A 19,885-nucleotide genomic window follows, 5' to 3' on the forward strand; every position below is an offset into this window, starting at 1 on the left:
TGTCATGCTGAAACAGGAAAGGGCCTTTCCCAAACTTTTGCCACAAAATTGTCTAGAATGTCATTGTATGTTGTAGCGTTAAGATTTCCCTTCACTGGCACTAGCCCCAACCATTATTCTGCCTCCACCAAACTTTACAATTGAGACTGCATTCGGGCAGGTAGCATTCTCTTGGCATCCTCCAAACCCAGATTTGTTTGTCGGACTGCCAGATGGTGAAGCGACATTCATCACTCCAGAGAACGCATTTCCACTCCTCCAGAGTCCAATGTAGGCAAGCTTTACACCACTCCAGCCGACGCTTGGCATTGCACGTGGTGATCTTAGGCTTGGGTGTGACCGCTCGGCCATGGAAACCCATTTTCATGAAGCTCCTGACGAATAGTTATTGTGCTGACGTTGCTTCCAGTGGCAGTTTGGAACTGTAGTGAGTGTTGCAACCAAGGGCAGATAATTTTAACACGCTTCAGCACTCTGTGGTATCGTTCTGTGAGCTTGTGTGGCCTACCACTTTGCAGCTGAGCCTTAGTTGCTCCTCGATGTTTCCACTTCACAATAACCACACCTACAGTTGACCAGGGCAGCTCTACCAGGGCAGGCATTTGATTTGTTGGAAAGGTGGCATCAAACTCAGCAGAAAAAGAAATGTCCTCACTGTCAACTGCATTTATTTTCGGCAAACGTAACGTGTAAATATTTGTATGAATATAAGAATATAAGACATAAACTGAACACGTTCTACAGACATGTGACTAACAAATTGAATAATGTGTCCCTGAACAAAGGGGGGGTCAAAATCAAAAGTAAGTCAGTATCTGGTGTGGCCACCAGCTGCATTAGGTACTTCAGTGCATCTCCTCCTCATGGACTGCACCAGATTTGCCAGTTCTTGCTGTGAGATGTTACCCCACTCTTCCACTAAGGCACCTGCAAGTTCCTGGACATTTCTGGGGGGGAATGGCCCTCACCCTCTGATCCAACAGGTCTTCGCTGGCCATGGCAGAACACTGACATTCCTGTCTTACAGGAAATCACGCACAGGACGAGCAGTATGGCTGGTGGCATTATCATGCTAGAGGGTCATGTCAGGATGAGCCTGCAGGAAGGGTACCACATGAGGGAGGAGGATGTCTTCCCTGTAACGCACATCGTTGAGAACGCCTGCAATGACAACAAGCTCAGTCCAATGTTGCTGTGGCACACCACCCCAGACCATGACGGACCCTCCACCTCCAAATCGATCCTGCTCCAGAATAAAGGCCTCAGTGTAACTCTCATTCCTTCAACGATAAATACGAATCCGACCATCACCCCTGGAGAAACAGAACCACGTCTCGTCAGTGAAGAGCACTTTTTTGCCAGTCCTGTCTGGTCCAGCGACGGTGGGTTTGTGCCCATAGGCGGTGGCGTTGCCGGTGAGGACCTGCCTTACAACAGGCCTACAAGCCCTCAGTCCAGCCTATTGCGGACAGTCTGATCACTGATGGAGGGATTGTGCAACTCGGGCAGTTGTTGCCATCCTGTACCTGTCCCGCATCTGTGATGTACCGATCCTGTGCAGGTGTTACACGTGGTCTGCCACTGTGAGGACGATCAGCTGTCCGTCCTGTCTCCCTGTAGCACTGTCTTAGGCCTCTCACAGTACGGACATTGCAATTTATTGCCCTGGTCACATCTGCAGTCCTCATGCCTCCTTGCAGCATGCCTAAGGCACATCCACACAGATGAGCAGGGACCCTGGGCATCTTTCTTTTGGTGTTTTCAGAGTCAGCAGAAAGGCCTCTTCAGTGTCCTCAGTTTTCATAACTGTGACCTTAATTGCCTACCGTCTGTAAGCTGTTAGTGTCTTTTACGACCGTTTCACAGGTGCACGTTCATTAATTGTTTATGGTTCATTGAACAAGCATGGGAAACAGTGTTTAAACCCTTTACATTGAAGATCTGTGAAGTTATTTGGATTTTTACAAATTATTTTTGAAAGACAGGGTCATGAAAAATGGACGTTTTCTTTTTTTGCTGAGTTTATATCCTATGACGGTGCCACATTGAGTCACTGAGCTCTCCAGTAAGGCCATTCTACTGCCAATGTTTGGCTATGGAGATTGCATGGCTGTGTGCTCGATTGTATACACCTGTCAGCAACGGGTGTGACTGAAATGGCCGAATCCACTAATTTTAAAGGGGTGTCCACATACTTTTGTGTGTGTAATATATAGTGTATATATTTGCAAACGGAAGCATCTAAAAAGCTAGTTTTCCTACTAAAGCATCAGAAAATTTGTCTTATGTTCCGTGTCTGAAATGTAAATGACTGTCTGCCACCATGCAAGAAGGCTTATTGTGCAATAACATTTCTATTGTATGCCTGAAAATTACGTTTTTATTTTGTAAGGTAAAACAAAAGGGTATTACATTGATTTTGTATTAATTTCACAATGTTATGGTTTCCTGTGGAAATTATTTAAAATAAAGGGGCGGGCTTAACAAGTCTTTGTTGCTTGATCGATCATTTCAGAAGTATTATCTTACCACTCTCCCTAAAGCTGTCGCTTATAAAATTGACCTTTCGCTAAACCCGCCCCCATTTTGGGCAACTAATTGCCGCGCTCCACCTCGGACAAGCTCGCGGCACGTTTTAAATCGCATAAAAGCCAGTGAGGGCTATTGCAAAAACTTTTCTTAAGCTAAATATTTGCACAGGGCACCAGGAGTACTTGCTACTGTGATTCCTGAAATTCTCTCTAATTATACATTTTTTACCTTGTTTGCTAGCTCAGCTGGTTAGCTAGCGCTGTCTCATTGACCAGCAATTGTTAGGTTAGTGTTGGGATTTTAAGAAATAATGAGGTTTAGCCATAATTATGACTTTGGCTGTGGTAACTAGTGATAACTTATTAAATGGTTATCTCAATGAATGTTGGAATTGAGCATCCCTGAGGTTGCAACAGTAACCAAGGGGGGTTAGTGAAGGGTCAATTGAAGGTCAGATGTATAACTTATGTTCTTAGGATATTTTATGAATAAAGCTGGTCAAATCGACTGCAGTTATGAAACATGAAGACTCTTGAATGAAACCCATTATAGTTTGAGCACTGTTAAACATTTCCCTTCAATGTATGTTTTGTATGGATAGATATATCATGTGTAAAGCCATGTAGATCCAACACCTTCATTACCTTTCACATTTGTAATTTGTTACATTTCAGGGATACTTTAGATTTCTTTTAAATTTAAAAACAACCATTTTTTTTGTACATGATTAAAGACCATGCAAATACTATCTTGTATGCTGGGGTGAAAAGTTTCATTCTGTAGGTTAAAGAGCATTGTTCTTTGTACCCACAGCCAAGATTTACTGCAATCAAAACACTTGACTGATTGTTGATTTTAATTGCATATCTAGAATGTTATGAGGTATGTTGTCAAGGCTGTCATTCATATATATAAGTGTGTATATATATAAGTATGAGACTGCTCTTCCTGTAAACAACCTACTGTATACACTGACAGTGGTTCTGAGTGAATGACAGGGAGAAGTACGAGCATAGGAAAGTTTGAGTCTTATGCTCTAGTCCAGTGGTTCCCAAACTGGATTTGTTCTGATTGTGTACTCAAACCAAAAACGGGTTTTGTGTGCATCTCTACATTGGGTACATCAATAAGTAGTCTGCATTGTGATGGTTCACAGATCAGAATTTACCTCAAGGGCACTGGCTGCACAGCAAAAGGAAATGATTTGTTATACGTCAATATATTCTTTAACTGTTCAGAGAAAAGCACAATGAATGAGTAAAGCAGGTGATTGACACATTCCTCTTAGTATACGTACTGGGTTCCAGTTTCTTCAGACCTTCCAATTTTCCTGGTACTCTGTGCACTAGAAGATGGAAAATACTGAAATATTCTTTGTCTTTAGAGAGAATTTGCAGCAGACTTGATCAAATCTGCCTGTGATTCACTCACAAGGTTGTGTTACAGTTAAATGAGTATCATAGCTGGTTTAGAATTAGAAATCATAAAAAAACTGAGTATCATATCAATCTGTTAGTTTTAACACAGACACTGGATTTTCAACAACAATTGTCTGCAGCTGTGTTTATTTTGCTCTATTCTCAAACAATGAGGACTGTCTGGACATTCAATGTATCAACTGTTTGCTCACAGAGGCGAAGTGACTACCACTTAACGTTAACTGAGTTAGCTAGCTAGCTTACGATATGCACGTACGATGTAAAATGTAACCCAAACCGGCTGCGCGCGTGTGCTATCGTGCATACATTTATTTCGCCCCCCCCCCCCCCCCCCACACCAAACGCGATCACGACACGCAGGTTAAAATATCAAAACAAACTCTCCAGTAGCAAGAGCGACATCATTGATGTATACAGAGAAGAGTCCGAGAACCCTGTGGCATCCCCATAGAGACTGCCAGAGGTCCGGACAACAGGCCCTCCGATTTGACATACTGAACTCTATCAGAGAAGTAGTTGGTAATCCAGGCGAGGCAATCATTTGAGAAACCAAGGCTGTCGAGTCTGCCAATAAGAATGTGGTGATTGACAGAGTTGATGAATACAGCTGCACAGTAATGACTCTTATCGATGGCGGTTATGATGTCGTTTAGGACCTTGAGCGTGGCTGAGGTGCACCCATGACCAGCTCTGAAACCAGATTGCATAGCGGAGAAGGTACGGTGGGATTCGAAATGGTCGGTAATCTGTTTGTTAACTTGGCTTTCGAAGACCTTAGAAAGGCAGGGTAGGATAGATATGGCTAGCAGTTTGGGTCTAGAGTGTTGCCCCCTTTGAAGAGGGGGATGACCGCGGCAGCTTTCCAATCTTTGGGAATCTCAGACGATACAAAAGAGACGTTGAACAAGCTAGTAATAGGGGTTGCAACAATTTTGGCAGATAATTTTAGAAAGAGAGGGTCCAGATTGTCTAGCCCGGCTGATTTGTAGGGGTCCAGATTTTGCAGCTCTTTCAGAACATCAGCTATCTGGATTTGGGTGAAGGAGAAATAGTGGGGACTTTGGCGGGTTTCTGTGGAGGGTTCCAGGCAGTTGACCGGGGTAGGGGTAGCCAGGTGGAAAGCATGGCCAGCCGTAGAGAAATGCTTATTGAAATGCTCAACTATGGGTTCGCGCCCAGGCTCTGTCGTAACCGGCCACGACTGTGAGGTCCGTGGGGCGATGCACAATTGGCCTAGCGTTGTCCGGGTTAGGGAGGGCTTGGCCGGTAGGGATATCCTTGTCTCATCGCGCACCAGCGACTCCTGTGGCGGGCCGGGCGCAGTGCGCGCTAACCAAGGTTGCCAGGTGCACGGTGTTTCCTCCGACACATTGGTGTGGCTGGCTTCCGGGTTGGATGCGCGCTGTGTTAAGAAGCAGTGCGGCTTGGTTGGGTTGTGTATCAGAGGGCGCATGACTTTCAACCTTCGTCTCTCCCGAGCCCATACGGGAGTTGTAGCGATGAGACAAGATAGTAGCTACTAACAATTGGATACCACAAAAAAAGGGGTAAAAATTCAACAACAAAAAAAGAAATTCTCAATTATAGTGGATTTATCGGTGGTAAGTGTTTCCTAGCCTCAGAGCAGTGGGCTGCTGGGAGGTGCTCTTATTCTCCATTAACTTTACAGTGCCCCAGAATTTTTTGAGTTTGTACTACAGGATGCAAATTTCTGTTTGAAAAAGCTAGCCTTAGGAAAGCTAACTGCCTGTGTATATTTGTTCCTAACTTCCCTGAAAAGTTGCATACTACGGGGGCTGATCGATGCTAAGGCAGAATGCCACAGGATGTTTTTGTGCTGGTCAAGGGCAGACCGGTCTAGAATGGACCAAGGACTATATCTATTCCTAGTTCTGCATTTTTTTGAATGGGGCATGCTTATTTAAGACGGTGAGGAAGGCACTTTTAAAGAATAACCAGGCATCCTCTACTGATGGGATGAGGTCACTGTAATTCCAGGATACCCCGGCCAGGTCCATTAGAAAGGCCTGCTCGCAGAAGGTTTTTTAGGGAGCGTTTGACAGTGATGAGGGGTGGTCGTTTGGTCGCAGACCCATTACGGATGCAGGCAATGAGGCAGTGATCGCTGAGATCTTGATTGAAAACAGCAGAGGTGTATTTGGAGGGCGAGTTAGTCAGGATGATATCTATGAGGGTGCCTGTGTTTACGGATTTGGGGTTTTTACCTGGTAGGTTCATTGATAATTTGTGTGAGATTGAGGGCATCAATCTTAGATTGTAGGATGGCCGGGGTATTAAGCATGTCCCGGTTGAGGTCACCTAGTAGCACAAGCTCTGAAGATAGATGGGGGGCAATCAATTCACATATGGTGTCGGGGGCAGAGGGTGGTCTATAGCAAGCGACAACAGTGAGAGACTTGTTTCTGGAAAGGTGAATTTTTAGCAGTAGAAGCTCGAATTGTTTGGGTACAGACTTGGATAGTAATACAGAACTCTGCAGGCTATCTTTGCAGTAGATTGTAACACTGCCCCCTTTGGCAGTTCTATCTTGGCGGAAAGTGTTATAGTTAGTTAGAGCCCTGGAGATTTCAGGGTTTTTGGTGGTTTTCCTAAGCCAGGATTCAGACACAGCTAAGACATCCGGGTTGGAAGAGTGTGCTAAAGCAGTGAGTAAAACAAACTTAGGGAGTAGACTTCTAATGTTAACACGAAACCAAGGCTTTTACGGTTACAGAAGTCAACAAATGAGAGCACCTGGGGTGTGGGAGTGGAGCTAGGCACTGCAGGACCTGGATTAACCTCTACATCACCAGAGGAGAAGTAGGATAAGGGTACAGCTAGTCTATAGTCTATACGAACTGGCCGTCTAGTACGTTCGGAACAGAGTAAAAGCGGCAGGTTTCTGTGCACGATAGCATCGATTCAAGGCATAGTGTACAGACAAAGGTACGGTAGGTAAGACTTGCATATAAATGTGCGAAGGCTGATGTCTAAACTGGACATTATGGATGTCTGGGTGCATGACACTAGCCCAGACCTGGTTATCTCAGAGACCTGGCTGAATAATTTGATAATAATATAATTTATCCAGGTAGTTTCTGTACTGAAGCTTTTATATACACTAGCCAAGCCCTTCTGCGTTCTCACTTAAATTTCTCTCCATCCCGCGTGGAGCAGCGGTCTAAGGCACTGCATCTCAGTGCTAGAAGCGTCACTACAGACACCCTGGTTCAAATCCAGGCTGTATCACAACCAGCCGTGATTGGGATCCCATAGGGCAGCGCACAATTGGCCCAGCGGGTATAGGCCGCCATTGTAAATAAGAACTTGTTCTTAACTGACTTGCCAAGTTAAAGAAGTGATGATTTGTATAACTAAACCAAGATAGACCACAGCCTGTCATTTTCAAATGGGAACAAATTAGCCATGCTGGGCAGAACAATCCAGGAGGTGGGCAGAGCCAAGCACGAGCTAGCGAGATCCTATTGGTGCGTTTTAGCACATATTTGCATATTTCCATAGGGGATGCCTACTTTGTAAATAGCGCATGTACAATATCTCAATTTGCCTTTGCACTCTTTCTAAACAATGCCATTTTTTTTTTACTTTGGCATATGGTAAAGTCTACAAAACCTTGTCCACTCCGGTGAAATATGTCTCATTGTCCTATCTGTTGTGTTTCTTCTTCTTCTATGATATCACGATGGTCTTCAAACAAACGTTTAAAGTGCATGCCGCCAACTACTGTGCTGGAATGTAGGTTCAATTGTGATCTGCCCAATTTTGTACGACCATGAAAATAAAATTCTAAACCAAATAAATCCTTAACTTCTATCACACCCTCCCCACTCCCCAAAAAAACCTCCCTAACCCCATTAAACCTTATCTATATCACGCTGAAACACTCCACCTTTAGAATTGCTCAGCATGTTAACAACCATTTCAACAGTAACATCTGTTACCCCCAATATCTCTCTTGCCATCTTCACAATAACCTTCAACCTGGTATTTCTGCTTTCCACAACCCGAGTCGTATTGATAATCTTACCAAGTGTCCTTTGACACCACACATTCATGAGTACACAAGATTTCTGAACAGGCCTCTTAACCATGTCAGGACCATCAGAAGCACCAGCCCAGACAGTAGGTCCACTTACTACAGGTACATCCATGTAAACTCCATCAGTCCTCACTGTAGTTCTACCAATGTGTCTTATGGCCTCTGCATATGATACATGGCTGATCCTACAGTGCCTTGCAAATGTATTCATCCCCCTTGGCGTTTTTCCTATTTTGTAGCTTTACAACCTGTAATTTAATTGGATTTTTATTTGGATGTCATGCAATGGACATACACAAAATAGTCCAAATTGATTAAATGAAAAAAATATACTTATTTGCCACCATAATTTGCAAATAAATTCATTAAAAGTCCTACAATGTGATTTTCTGGATTTTTTTTCTCATTTTGTCTGTCATAGTTGAAATGTACCTATAATGAAAATTACAGGCCTCTTTTTTTTCTTTTTTTTGTGGTATCCAATTGTTGTAGTAGCTCATCGCTACAACTCCCGTACGTGCTCGGGAGAGACGAAGGTTGAAAGTCATGCGTCCTCCGATACACAACCCAACCAGCTTCTTAACACAGCGCTCATCCAACCCGGAAGCCAGCCACACCAATGTGTCGGAGGGTACACCATGCACCTGGCAACCTTGGTTAGCGCGCACTGCGCCCGGCCCGCCACAGGAGTCGCTGGTGCGCGATGAGACAAGGACATCCCGGTCGCGGCCGGTCGCGGCCGGTCGCGGCCAAGGACGAAGCCCTCCCTAACCCGGACGACGCTAGGCCAATTGTGCGTCGCCCCACGGACCTCCCGGTCGCGGCCGGTTACGACAGAGCCTGGGCGCGAACCCAGGGACTCTGATGGCGCTGCAGTACAGTGCCCTTAACCACTGCGCCACCCGGGAGGCCGCCTCTCATTTTTTTAAGTGGGAGAACTTGCACAATTGGTGGCTGACTAAATACTTTTTTGATACACTGCTGATTTTTTAGGTTTTCCTACTTACAAAGCATGTAGAGTCTGTCTGTCATTTTTATCAAAGGTACACTTCAACTGTGAGACACGAAATCTAAAACAAATATACAGATAATCACATTGTATGATTTTTAAGTAATTAATTTGCATTTTATTGCGTGACATAAGTATTTGTTACATCAGAAAAGCAGAACTTAATATTTGGTACAGAAACCTTTGTTTGCAATTACAGAGATCATACATTTCCTGTAGTTCTTGACCAGGTTTGCACACACTGCAGCAGGGATTTTGGCCCACTCCTCCATACAGACCTTCTCCAGATCCTTCAGGTTTCGGGGCTGTCGCTGGGAGGTACGGACTTTCAGCTCCCTCCAAAGATTTTCTATTGGGTTCAGGTCTGGAAACTGGCTAGGCCACTCCAGGACCTCGAGATGCTTCTTACGGGGCCACTCCTTAGTTGCCCTGGCTGTGTGTTTCAGGTCGTTGTCATGCTGGAAGAACCAGCCACGACCCATCTTCAATGCTCTTACTGAGGGAAAGAGGTTGTTGGCCAAGATCTCGCGATACATGGCCCCATCCATCCTCCCCTCAATACGGTGCAGTCGTCCTGTCCCCTTTGCAGAAAAGCATCCCCAAAAAAGTATGTTTCCACCTCCATGCTTCACGGTTGGGATGGTGTTCTTGGGGTTGTACTCATCCTTCTTCTTCCTCCAAACACGGCGAGTGGAGTTTAGACCAAAAAGCTCTATTTTTGATTAATCAGACCACATGACCTTCTCCCATTAATCCTCTGGATCATGCAGATGGTTATTGGCACACTTCAGATGGGCCTGGACATGCTCTGGCTTGAGCAGGGGGACCTTGCGTGCCCTGCAGGATTTTAATCCATGACAGTGTAGTGTGTTACTAATGGTTTTCTTTGAGACTGTGGTCCCAACTCTCTTCAGGTCATTGACCAGGTCCTGCCGTGTAGTTCTGGGCTGATCCCCCACCTTCCTCATGATCATTGATGCCCCACGAGGTGAGATCTTGCATGGAGCCCCAGACCGAGGGTGATTGACCGTCATCTTGAACTTCTTCCATTTTCTAATAATTGCGCCAACAGTTGTTGCCTTCTCAGCTGTTTGCCTATTGTCCTGTAGCCCATCCCAGCCTTGTGCAGGTCTACAATTTAACCCTGATGTCCTTACACACCTCCCTGGTCTTGGCCATTGTGGAGAGGTTGGAGTCTGAGTGTGTGGAAAGGTGTCTTTTATACAGGTAACGAGTTCAAACAGGTGCAGTTAATACAGGTAATGAGTGGAGAACAGGAGGGCTTCTTAAAGAAAAACTAACAGGTCTGTGAGAGCCGGAATTGTTACTGGTTGGTAGGTGATCAAATACTTATGTCATGCAATAAAATGCAAATTAATTACTTAAAAATCATACAATGTGATTTCTGGATTTTTGTTTTAGATTCCGTCTCTCACAGTTGAAGTGTACCTATGATAAAAATTACAGACCTCTACATGCTTTGTAAGTAGGAAAGCCTGCAAAATCGGCAGTGTATCAAATACAGTGCCTTGCGAAAGTATTCGGCCCCCTTGAACTTTGCGACCTTTTGCCACATTTCAGGCTTCAAACATAAAGATATAAAACTGTATTTTTTGTGAAGAATCAACAACAAGTGGGACACAATCATGAAGTGGAACGACATTTATTGGATATTTCAAACTTTGGGCGTGCAAAATTATTCAGCCCCCTTAAGTTAATACTTTGTAGCGCCACATTTTGCTGCGATTACAGCTGTAAGTCGCTTGGGGTATGTCTCTATCAGTTTTGCACATCGAGAGACTGAAATTTTTTCCCATTCCTCCTTGCAAAACAGCTCGAGCTCAGTGAGGTTGGATGGAGAGCATTTGTGAACAGCAGTTTTCAGTTCTTTCCACAGATTCTCGATTGGATTCAGGTCTGGACTTTGACTTGGCCATTCTAACACCTGGATATGTTTATTTTTGAACCATTCCATTGTAGATTTTGCTTTATGTTTTGGATTTGTCTTGCTGGAAGACAAATCTCTGTCCCAGTCTCAGGTCTTTTGCAGACTCCATCAGGTTCTCTTCCAGAATGATCCTGTATTTGGCTCCATCCATCTTCCCATCAATTTGAACCATCTTCCCTGTCCCTGCTGAAGAAAAGCAGGCCCAAACCATGATGCTGCCACCACCATGTTTGACAGTGGGGATGGTGTGTTCAGCTGTGTTGCTTTTACGCCAAACATAACGTTTTGCATTGTTGCCAAAAAGTTCAATTTTGGTTTCATCTGACCAGAGCACCTTCTTCCACATGTTTGGTGTGTCTCCCAGGTGGCTTGTGGCAAACTTTAAACAACACTTTTTATGGATATCTTTAAGAAATGGCTTTCTTCATCAGGTTCTCTTCCAGAATGGTCCTGTATTTGGCTCCATCCATCTTCCCATCAATTTGAACCATCTTCCCTGTCCCTGCTGAAGAAAAGCAGGCCCAAACCATGATGCTGCCACCACCATGTTTGACAGTGGGGATGGTGTGTTCAGCTGTGTTGCTTTTACGCCAAACATAACGTTTTGCATTGTTGCCAAAAAGTTCAATTTTGGTTTCATCTGACCAGAGCACCTTCTTCCACATGTTTGGTGTGTCTCCCAGGTGGCTTGTGGCAAACTTTAAACGACACTTTTTATGGATATCTTTAAGAAATGGCTTTCTTCTTGCCACTCTTCCATAAAGGCCATCTTCCATAAAGGCCTCTGATCAGTCTTCTCCTTGTATGAGCTGAAAGTTTAGAGGGACGGCCAGGTCTTGGTAGATTTGCAGTGGTCTGATACTCCTTCCATTTCAATATTATCGCTTGCACAGTGCTCCTTGGGATGTTTAAAGCTTGGGAAATCTTTTTGTATCCAAATCCGGCTTTAAACTTCTTCACAACAGTATCTCGGACCTGCCTGGTGTGTTCCTTGTTCTTCATGATGCTCTCTGCGCTTTTAACGGACCTCTGAGACTATCACAGTGCAGGTGCATTTATACGGAGACTTGATTACACACAGGTGGATTGTATTTATCATCATTAGTAATTTAGGTCAACATTGGATCATTCAGAGATCCTCACTGAACTTCTGGAGAGAGTTTGCTGCACTGAAAGTAAAGGGGCTGAATAATTTTGCACGCCCAATTTTTCAGTTTTTGTTTTGTTAAAAAAGTTTGAAATATCCAATAAATGTCGTTCCACTTCATGATTGTGTCCCACTTGTTGTTGATTCTTCACAAAAAAATACAGTTTTATATCTTTATGTTTGAAGCCTTAAATGTGGCAAAAGGTCGCAAAGTTCAAGGGGGCCAAATACTTTCGCAAGGCACTGTACTTGTTCTCCCCACTGTATATATATATAGACATACACACTACCAGCTAAATGTTTGTTCACATGCAATGGTTTTTATTTATTTTTTACTATTTTCTACATTGTAAAATAATAGTGAAGACATCAAAACCATTAAATAATTAATATTGAATCATGTAGTAACCAAAAAAGTGTTAAACAAATCCAAATATATTATATATTTGAGATTCTTCAAAGTAGCCACCCTTTGCCTTGATGACAGCTTTGCACACTCTTGGCATTCTCTCAACCAGCTTCATGAGCTTCACCTGGAATGCATTTCAATTAACAGGTGTGCCTTGTTAAGTTAATTTCTGGAATTTCTTTCCTTCCTAATGCATTTGAGCCTATCAGTTGTGTTGTGACAAGGTAGGGGTGGTATACAGAAGATAGACGTATTTGGTAAAAGACCAAGTCCATATTATGACAAGAACAGCTCAAATGAGCAAAGAGGAACGACAGTCCATCATTACTTTAAGGCGTGAAGGTCAGTCAATCCGGAAAATTTCAAGAACTTTGAAAGTTTCTTCAAGTGCAATCGCAAAAACCACCAAGCTCTACGATGAAACTGACTCTGTTACCTCTGCTGCAGAGGATAAGTTCATTAGATTTAACTGCACCAGTTTACTCCAATTGGGGGAGGGGTTGTAGGGTTTGCTGGGAATAATAAAGGTATATTCAAAAAAAAAAGTGTGTATATGTATGTATAGTTGAAGTCGGAAGTTTACATACACTTAGGTTGGAGTCATTAAAACTTGTTTTTCAACCACTCCACAAATGTCTTATTAGCAAACTGTAGTTTACTACTTTGTGCATGACACAAGTCATTTTTCCAACACTTGTTTACAGACAGATTATTTCACTTATAATTCACTGTATCACAATTCCAGTGGGTCAGAAGTTTACATACACTAAATTGACTGCCTTTAAACACCTTGGAAAATTCCAGAAAATGGTATCATTCCGCTTAAAGCTTCTGATAGGCTAATTGACGTCAATTGGAGGTGTACCTGTGGATGTATTTCAAGGCCTTCCTTCAAACTCACTGCCTCTTTGCATGACATCATGGGAAAATCTAAATAAATCAGCCAAGACCTCAGAAAAAAAAATTCTAGACCTCCACAAGTCTGGTTAATCTTTTCCAAATGCCCGAAGGTACCACGTTCATCTGTACAAACAATAGTACTTTTTGGAGAAATGTCCTCTAGTCTGATAAAACAAAAATAGAACGGTTTGGACATAATGACCATCATTATGTTTAGAGGAAAAAGGGGGAGGCTTGTAAGCCGAAGAACCCCATCCCAACCATAAAGCACGGGGGTGGCAGCATCATGTTGTGGGGGTGCTTTGCTGCAGGAGGGACTGGTGCACTTCACAAAATAGATGGAATCATGAGAAACGAACATTATGTGGATATATTGAAGCAACATCTCAAGACATCAGTCAGGAAGTTAAAGCTTGGTCGCAAATGGGTCTTCCAAATGGACAATGACCCCAAGCATACTTCCAAAGTTGTGGCAAAATGGCTTAAGGACAACAAAGTGAAGATATTGGAGTGGCCATCACAAATTCCAGACCTCAATCCCATAGAAAATTTGTGGGCAGAACTCAAAAAGCGTGCGTGAGCAAGGAGGTCTACAAACCTGACTCAGTTACACCAGCTCTGTCAGGAGGAATTGACCAAAATTCATCCAACTTATTGTGGGAAGCTTGTGGAAGGCTACCTGAAACGTTTGAACCAAGTTAAACAATTTAAAGGAAATGCTACCAAATACTAATTGAGTGTATGTAAACTTCTGACCCACTGGGAATGTGATGAAAGAAATAAAAGCTGAAATAAATCATTCTCTCTAATATAATTGACATTTCACATTCTTAAAATAAAATGGTGATCTAACTGACCTAAGACAGGGAATTTTTACTAGGATTAAAAGTCAGGAATTATGAAAAACTTAGTTGAAATGTATTTGGCTAACACGGAGCCCAAACCGGCTGCGTGCGTGCGCCATCGTGCATACATTTATTTTGTACCCCAACACCAAACGCAATCACGACACGCAGGTTAAAATATCAAAACAAACTCTGAGCGAATTACATTAATTTGGGGACAGGTCGAAAAGCATTAAACATTTATGTCAATTTAGCTAGATAGCTTGCACAATGTCTTCTACTCCGACAAGTAATCCACACATAAAACTGTCAACCGAATCGTTCCTAGTCATCTCTCCGCCTTCTCGGCCTTTTCTTCTCTTGACTTTATATTGCGATTGGCAACTTTCATAAATTAGGTGCATTACAGCCACTGACCTCGTTCGTCTTTCAGTCACCCACGTGGGTATAACCAATGAGGAGATGGCCTGCTTCTATAAACCAATGAGGAGATGGGAGAGGCAGGACTTGCAGCGTCACAAATAGAACTGACTTCTATTTTAGCCCTTGGCAACACAGACGCTCGTTGGCGTGCGTGAGCAGTGTGGGTGCAATAGTTGAATAGTATAGATTTCTTCATTTTCTGCAACGCTCGCGCTCGCGTCAGTAGTCAGCCTGTAAGGTGTATGTAAACTTCCGACTTCAACTGTGTATATATTTAACATTCTATTGGTTGCAAAAATATTGTATAATAATGAAAATTGAAAAATGTGAAGTTTTGAATCTAGCGTAGTTTTGCGTGTCAATTCATAAACCATGTGCCATGGAATCGGTACATCAAAAATCTCTTCCCAACTATTTTGCAATTTATGTGGTACAGCTATTATTTTTTTCGTCCTTAAATTAAATTTGTATATGTTTTTATTTATCACCATTTTCTTTAACCATTTTTCGTCTTTAATGCAGGGCCGACAGACAAGTTCCTTACTTTTTTTCCCCTTCCACTTGCCTCTTCCATTTTTGTGGTAATGCTGCAATTAGTTGGTTGTAATTTTGGGTAGAGCAGACATTCCCATAGGTCTGTGTTAGCTGCATGTGTGACATAACTCCACCAGTCCTATTTATATCATTTACAAAGGTTATACCTTTTTTTTTATTGAAAAAAGTTTTTTTAATCAATTAGTATAGTTGAGTTTAACCACAATGTTTCTTGTATTATCTTGTATTATCTTGTATTATTTGTTCTGTTTTCAGGTGGATTAAACTGAAATTGCAACCAAATTTCTAAGGCTGGTTTAAAAAATAACGATATTTCTGAGATTATTTCGTTTTCAAATAACTGAAAGTGAGCAGTTGTAATCTGAATAATGGGGAAAAAAAGGCCATTCTTGAACATGGGGTGAGATATTCTTACTAATTTACTAGAGAACCATTTCAGATTTAACTGTAACTTTTGTTTGACTGATGCCTTTAGTGAGAGGCTTCAATACTTAATCATTTCTGCCCTCTGAATTCATATTCGTTATATAAATTGGCCCTTTAAATTTGTCTAGCTTGCCATTCCAAATAAAATGGAATATATTTTGTTCATATAATTTAAAAAGCAGGTCACTAGGTGTAGGCAAAACCATAAGCAAATCGGTAAACTGCGATGTGACTAAAGAGTTTATCGGGGTAATTTTTCCACAAATAGACAGGTATTTTCCTTTCCATGGTATCTTATCTATTTTTACTGAGTTTCTATAAAAATGTATTGGAGTGATCATTTCTTTCTTTCAGGATATGTATACCGAGTATGTCCACATCCCCGTCATACCATTTTATTGGTAAACTACACCGTAATGTAAAAGTAGCATTTTTTGTGATCCAATAAGTAATATAGTACACTTATCATAATTCGGTTTTAATCCAGAGAGGTTAGCGAAAGTATCTAGATCCTCTATGAGCCTGTGAGGGGATTCTAATTGTGGTTTTAAAAGAAAACATGAATCATCAGCGTACAATGACACCTTTGTTTTTAAGCCACGGATTTATAATCCCTTAATATTATTGTTGGATCTAATTTTAACAGCTATCATTTCGATGGCAATAATAAATAGATATGCCGATAGTGGACAACCTTGTTTTACTCCTATTGACAGTTCAGAACTTTCTGACATGTAGCCATTTTACACCTAGGGTTATTATACATAACTTTAACCCATTTTATAAGAAATTTTCCATAATTGAAATATTCTAGGCATTTATATATAAACTCTGGTCGTACTTTATCAAAAGGCTTTTCAAAATCAGCTTTGAAAACCAGGCCTGGTTTTGCCCGATATTTCATAGTCTATTTCATATTCTATTGTATTATCTCCAATGTAAAAAACCTGTCTGATTAGGATGAATAATATCTGGCAATACCTTTTTAATTCTGTGAGCCAAGCATTTAGCTCAAATTTTTGCATCACAACACTGAAGTGTAAGAGGCCTCCAATTTTTTAAATGGACTGGATCTTTAAATATACCACTTGGATCCTGTTTCAGTAGTAATGAAATCAGACCTTCTTGTTGCGTGTCCGAAACTTTGATATACTTCCACTGGTATGCCATCCAGAACTGGAGTTTTCCCAGACTTAAAGGCTTTAATTGCATCAAGAAGTTCCTCCTCTGTAATTTGGCCTTCACTTGAGTGTTTCTGTACAGATGTTAATTTTACATTATTAATAGGGAAAAAATCCATACAATTAGCTTCAGTTAGTGGAGATGGAGGAGACCGAAATAAAAACATATTCTTAAAGTACTTTACTTCCTCTTTCAAAATATCATTCAGTGAATCTTGCTTGACTCCATTTGTAACAAGTTTCAATACATTTTTGTTAGTAGCATTTCTATGTTGAAGATTGAAAAATTATTTGGTGCATATTTCATCCAGCTCACTTTATTGTTATAATATATTTCTTGAATATGTTCCTCCATTTCTTTTTGTTTTTCCTCTAATTTATTATGTGCCTCTATGGTACAGTTTTTATTTCTATCTAACTGTACTGTTGGTCCCTCAATTTCCTTTGTTAAAATGGACTCTTTTGAACTAAATTGCTTTTGTTTTATAGGTGAGTACTGAATTGCATGGCCTCTAAAGGCACATTTAAAAGTGGAGGGGAATAAGGGGATCTGCTGTACTTATGTTATGTCTGAAAAAGTCAGTTATAAATTATTCTGTCCTAGTTATAAACAAGTTACCATCCAGTAGGCTTTGATTACATTTTCAATATCCTCGCCCACATTGAAATTCTGTAAGCGTAATATATGTCAATTATGTGATGATCCGACTGCATTCTGTCCCCTATCAACACTTTTGTGCAGAGAGAATGACATAAGAAAGTAAGCAAGACGACTAGCTTGATTAAGCTTCCGCCATGTATATCTCACTAGGTCAGGGTATTTAAGCCTCCATATATCCACTAATTCCAATATATCCATGCCATTCATGATTTCCTTAAGTACCTGAGGGTGATAGTTTGTAGTGTGATTTCCTTAACAGTCCATAGAGGTATTTAAAACCATAGTAAAATCTCCCACCATAATAATAGTCTAGAGTCACTTGTAGAGTTGATAAATTCTTATATATATTTTCAAAGAAGCTTGGATCATCATTATTTGGACCGTATAGGTTAATAAGCCATATCTGTTTATTGTCCAATAGCATATTAAATATAATCCATCTACTTTGATGATCTGTTTGGATAATTTGCACATTTAGATCAAAATTACTGTTCATTAATATCGTTACCCCTTTTGGATTTCTTTGCCCATGGGAGAAATGTATTTACCCCCTCCCCAGTCCTTTTCCCACAAAACTTCATCTAAAATTGTTGAATGAGTTTCCTGTAAACAATTGATATTATATTCCTTTTCTTTTAGCCAGGTAAATACTGATCGTGTTTTCTTATTATCTGCTTAGCCTGGCTATTCTTATTTCACCAATTACCATAATGAGACACAAGTTTCAGTTCTATTAATCATAATATATGTTTGTAAACGAACCATTAAAAAGTAACATGATGATTAAGTGTCTATATAGCTGTACCATGATATTTGCATTGCTACTAAGCAAACCTCCAATTGGTCCCCACTATTCCTCCCGCTAAAACCCCTCTTCATCCCGAGTTGGGTTGTCATCCCAATGCCCGTGCAGACCACCCCAGACCCCCGGATCCCATGGCCCCAGAGAGACTGGGACCCATCCTTCGATAAGAGCACACAGTACCACCCACAGAACAGAAGCAGATCAACAGCCACATGCATTTCCATCGCTGATGAGATAATTTTGTTCTCAAGGTACATAACCCAATTTAATTATATTACTCAGTCTGCAAACCAGAACTTGTAAGATACTGGTCGAATGAAACAGACGGAGGCCTAGCTAAAATAGTAAAAAAGGTTTATTCACGGGAACATTCTAAAGTCAAGAATACAAAACAATTCATTTTATACTGACTTCTCACGCCCACACATTCACACAACCATACGCACACATATACAGTGGGGCAAAAAAGTATTTAGTCAGCCACCAATTGTGCAAGTTCTCCCACTTGAAAAGATGAGAGAGGCCTGTAATTTTCATCATGGCTACACTTCAACTATGACAGACAAAATTAGAAAAAAAATCCAGAAAATCACATTGTAGGATTTTTAATGAATGTATTTGCAAATTATGGTGGAAAATAAGTATTTGGTCACCTACAAACAAGCAAGATTTCTGGCTCTCACAGACCTGTAACTTCTTCTTTAAGAGGCTCCTCTGTCCTCCCCTTGTTACCTGTATTAATGGCACCTGTTTTAACTTGTTATCAGTATAAAAGACACCTGTCCACAACCTCAAACAGTCACACTCCAAACTCCACTATGGCCAAGACCAAAGAGCTGTCAAAGGACACCAGAAACAAAATTGTAGACCTGCACCAGGCTGGGAAGACTGAATCTGCAATAGGTAAGCAGCTTGGTTTGAAGAAATCCACTGTGGGAGCAATTATTAGGAAATGGAAGACATACAAGACCACTGATAATCTCCCTTGATCTGGGGCTCCACGCAAGATCTCACCCCGTGGGGTCAAAATGATCACAAGAACGGTGAGCAAAAATCCCAGAACCACACAGGGGGACCTAGTGAATGACCTGCAGAGAGCTGTGACCAAAGTAACAAAGCCTACCATCAGTAACACACTACGCCGCCAGGGACTCAAATCCTGCAGTGCCAGACGTGTCCCCCTGCTTAAGCCAGTACATGTCCAGGCCCGTCTGAACTTTGCTAGAGAGCATTTGGATGATCCAGAAGAAGATTGGGAGAATGTCATATGGTCAGATGAAACCAAAATATAACTTTTTGGTAAAAACTCAACTCGTCGTGTTTGGAGGACAAAGAATGCTGAGTTGCATCCAAAGAACACCATACCTACTGTGAAGCATGGGGGTGGAAACATCATGCTTTGGGGCTGTTTTTCTGCAAAGGGACCAGGACGACTGATCCGTGTAAAGGAAAGAATGAATGGGGCAATGTATCGTGAGATTTTGAGTGAAAACCTCCTTCCATCAGCAAGGGCATTGAAGATGAAACGTGGCTGGGTCTTTCAGC

This window comes from Oncorhynchus mykiss, chromosome 8 (assembly GCF_013265735.2).
Source record: "Oncorhynchus mykiss isolate Arlee chromosome 8, USDA_OmykA_1.1, whole genome shotgun sequence".
Taxonomy (NCBI): domain Eukaryota; kingdom Metazoa; phylum Chordata; class Actinopteri; order Salmoniformes; family Salmonidae; genus Oncorhynchus; species Oncorhynchus mykiss.